Raw genomic sequence first — 4,525 nt, forward strand, 5'->3', positions numbered from 1 at the left:
ATATGCGTCTAATAGTAAAATGAAATATTATGCGTTAAACGTAAAGCTACTTTAATGAAATTTATATTTAGAATTTACATGTGGAACTTTCTTTAAAAAAGCTAAGATACTTTTAAATTTAAAATTAAATGACAGTTTTAGTAGTAAAAATGAAAGCGAATATCCAAGTTGACCTCTTTGTTAGTCTTAAATTTCCACTATCTTTTGCTTTATGTTTATGAACTTTATTTGTCGAAGGAGGGATTTTCCAGTCGGTGACTGAGTAAACAAAACGTGAAGTTGGAAACTAGTTGCTACTTACCACGCCTGTTATGGTAAGGACGATTTGATGAGATTTAGCCTTGAATGTGAACTATTTTCTTTCTTTTTATTACAATTCTTTAACTATAAAAGCGAGGGAAAATAGACCACAAATAATTCCTCATTGTTTACAGAGAGAAAGAAGCTTTCAACATGCATTACTTGGTAAGTATTTGCCTTCTTTCCTTAAAAATGATTAAATAATTAATAATTTAATAATTAACAATTTAAAACATTAGCTACTTGTAGAAGAGATCCTCTTTTAAACTGATATTAGAAATTTAAAATGGATTAGTAATATAATAAGAACAACGCAGAAGGTTTCCAGAAAATTTCATTTTGCTTCATTTAAAAGCAATAATAATGAAAGTAAGTGTAACTTAATGATATTGATAAAATTGTAAGACTGTCTTATAAAAGCGTACAACTTTATTGCGTGAAATCGAACTATCAGGCATTTATGTTGTTTATGTTGCATCAATGCTAAACTAAAATTGCTATAACTAAAATATCTTTTTAGAAACTAATCTAAACAAACGATTACGATTGAGACGAAATTCTCAAATTATCCATAAAACGCTTATTACTTTGTAAAAGATTCGCAGTATAGGAATGAGCAGAATATCTTTTTGTGTTATTTGGCTCAAATGTTCTTTTAGAATTCAGTAAAAAGCGAAAATTAATTTCATTTAATTTCGTCATCTTTTTGTTTTAAGGCTGCGTTTAATATTATGAACTCTATCGTCGCGAACACCTTCCGCAGACTACCTCCTCTAAATCTGCCCAATAATTTTAGAACATATAACGAAGTATTAGCTGTGAACATTAACTCTCTAAGGCGGTCACTTCCACAGATGATCAAAATTATTTGCAATTATAGGAAATAGTATAAATCGTCTTAGAGAGGGTTCACTATAGTTTAGTTTACAAAGATATTCAGTTATTATTCAAAAGAGCTGCTTTCAGATAAGGTTGAAACCCTAAACTTATTATTACTGCTTAAATTATTATTCTTGATCTCAGACACACTTTTCTTATTTTTCAATAAAAAAAATCTTAATTATAAATTATATTTGTATTAGCTATATTATTTAATTCATTTAAAATTTGACGATAATATATAGAACTAACTATTTAGCTATCTTTAAAGAAATATTTAATTAAATCTTTAATTTAAGCTATTAATAATAAATACTCACATGATAATAACCTGTAACATTTCGTATCATTTACATTTTAATGTTTTGAAATTTATTATAGCGTTACATTTTCTTTATGTTTCAGTTTGCTATTCTTGTTTTGGTTGCTTTGATGGCCGTTGCTTTTGCTCAGTGGCCGTACTACACTACTTACTATAATACTCCTGCCTTTGGTTATCCTTATGCCTACAACTACGGTGTTTACAACCCAGCTGTTAACTACTGGTGGAAGAAATAGACGTAAGTTTATTTATATCCCATACATTTTTCATTCAATAGGGGCAAAACGAATTAAAAAAATTATTATATGTACGTGACAAATTGATGTGTCAAATGTAAAATCTGCGTGTATCATGATACATATGGATGTTTTAATAATATGTAATCATAGCAAAACGCACTTTTACTTCTAAATTTAAATTAATGAGTATGGATATTTAAAAATAGTTTACTCACGTAAAGTAATTTTTAATTTTTATAGCATTTTACTTAATTTACTGTAAAAGGATTGTTAATTTTTTGAAATCATTAAAAATACTCAAACAAAGGTTTTTAAAACTCTGATGCATAACTATTTCACCTCTATTAACGATTATTGTCTTAAGTTTTCTTTAATTTCGATTTAAACAGACAGCCAGAGTTTTCCCATTTTAATGAAAATATATTTTAGTGTATTCTTAATTTACTTTATCACTTTTAAAATGCGTTTTCTTAACACAAGTTAATTTCATGCGCTTATACATGAGTACTTTAGTTCTATGTGTTGTAGGAATAGCAGTAAGAACTATTTATTGCAGTTTTGGTAGCATAGTTTTACTTAAGATACGAGCTAAATTCTTCAGTTTAAAAATGTAATTCTGTTTCTCGATTTCTATGATTAGCATGTAAATAAATTTAATAACTAATTATTGAAGAATCTTTTCAATTCTTAATAACTCGATCTAAAAGATGTTTTATTCATTTTCATACCTTTTTGCATTATTTCTGTTTTAAAACTGCTTCCCAACTATGTTTTGAAAGACAAAAATATTCAAATTGCTTGTGCAACAGTTTTTCTATTTCTTCTTATTAACTAGTAAATGGTTCAACAGCGGCTTCTTCTGTGGAAAATCGTATGAAATATTCAAATAGTGAACTAGAATGATAATAAAACATGTTCCTTCCTATGCCTTTAAAGAGGTAGGGGTGCAATTCTTAGGCTAGATAAAAGCTTTTCTTACGTAATTTGAACTGTAAGTATGACCGAATTCTTAAGAAGTGTAAATGTGTATTTTCAGAATACTTTTAATTAGACTAGAAGAGAAGCACGCTAATGTGACAATCAAAATCGTAAAAACAACCTTGTATTTAGCGTAAGTATAATGAAACACTCAATCGATTTCGAGGGCAGCTAAAGGTCCCTCCTCATCAGGAGAAAGAAATACCTAGAAAGAAGAAAATAAAATAAAGGAGAAGGAGTCTCAGAAACACGTGGTCCTTATCAGCACTGCACGTGGTTATAACTGGATTTTTAATCAGAGTTGCACTGGCCGCCTACTTTTACTGAGCCAGGCTATCTGATCAAGCATAAAGGACAAGAAAAATTAGCGAAGTTAAAATAGGAAGCGAGGGGCAAATGCACCTTTACGCTCAAAATCTGAACTTCAAATAATGGAAAGCAACCACTGAACGAATTTTTATACCCTCTGGTAGTACCAAACGCGAGGATGTAATGCCATCTATCCGTAAAAATAACTGAATTAAGATAGCAGAATTTTAAAGGCATTAGGAAGGACTGGATTGGACTTCAAATCATTAACTAAACCTGCTAAATCTTTGTGAATGTGAAAAGCCTCAAGAAAATCCAATTCACCTATGGAAGAAGCCTTTTGGATAATTTTTGCAGACCCAAAATCAAAATTATGGTTAAATGTCCAACTATGATACGCTATTGAAGACTTGTTAATTTCGCCTTTTCTGACATAAGATTCATGTTCCTTGATACGAAACTTCAACCCTCTTTTTGTTTGGCCAATATATCTTAAACCACACTGACACGATATACTATAAATTCCCCAAGAATTCAAGAGACAAACGCAATCTTTTAGAATCGAAGGGTGAATTTTATTAATAGGGGAGAAACCGACGTGAAAATATCAAGGGCCTAAAGTATGGCCGAGCTTAATAATAGCTTACGAAAGAGTAGCCTAAAAAGGCGGACGCGTGCAGCCAGAATATCCCGTATCTCTCTCTCCAAGACTGTAGAACTTCGCGGTTAAATACCGCTCTTCCTTATTAGCATTCAGACGTGATTCTAAAACTACGTTCTGGCCGGAAGTGGTAAGCTGAAATTAAGAATCGATAGGAAAGAAAGTTTAACTCAAAATTTAACTGTTAATAAAATTAACATAATCTTTACAACGTATTCTATAATAGCGGAAAACAAAATAAGTACGCCTTACCAGTCAGTATATTAATTCTTTTCAATAATAATATCGTTCACTGAAAAGCTGTTGAGTTAATGATGCATAATTGAAATGTTTCACATTTATAATAAGTAAATTTAATAACTCATTATTTCTTACTTAAGCTTCTATATTTCCTTATAGGTAGGCTCTTGAATATCATATTTTTGGGAAATACTTTTTATAATATATGTACTTCATACTATATTTGTAAGTTTTTAAACAATTCTTTATTCCTTTGCAGGAAATAATCAAGGAGTTACCGCACGCTAACGTTGATGGATCAATGGAAAATGGAATAACCGAAGTGCTGATCCTGTGCTCCTTTCTTAAATTTTCGGATCTCTTTCTTCTAAAAAAATAATAAATTTAAAAAAGAAAAGTTGTGTTGCGTCTTTTTTTTCTCTCATTTTTCGCAAATTCTTCTGAAAAATACCAAGTTTTAGCCAAAAAAATTTTAAAGAAACAAAAATGTCATTTTAAATGTAACTGTTATTTATTATAATTTATTGTTTATTGTTATTTATACCTTTGGTAATTTCTCAGATAATCTTCAAATCATTTTCACACACACACATACAT

The 4,525-nt window shown here is 29.7% G+C and overlaps 1 long non-coding RNA gene across 1 annotated transcript; it reads left to right on the top strand.

Annotated features, from left to right (window-relative positions):
* Positions 1-314: 314 nt before the first annotated feature.
* Positions 315-4,325, top strand: LOC118197267 (uncharacterized). The gene is made up of 3 exons (XR_004759559.2): positions 315-465; positions 1,585-1,739; positions 4,188-4,325. It is a non-coding gene; the product is annotated as an uncharacterized LOC118197267 (long non-coding RNA).
* Positions 4,326-4,525: the final 200 nt, after the last annotated feature.

The sequence above is a fragment of the Stegodyphus dumicola genome, chromosome 8 (assembly GCF_044657685.1).
Source record: "Stegodyphus dumicola isolate Sdum_Otavi_A_Nest chromosome 8, ASM4465768v1".
Classification (NCBI taxonomy): Eukaryota; Metazoa; Arthropoda; class Arachnida; order Araneae; family Eresidae; genus Stegodyphus; species Stegodyphus dumicola.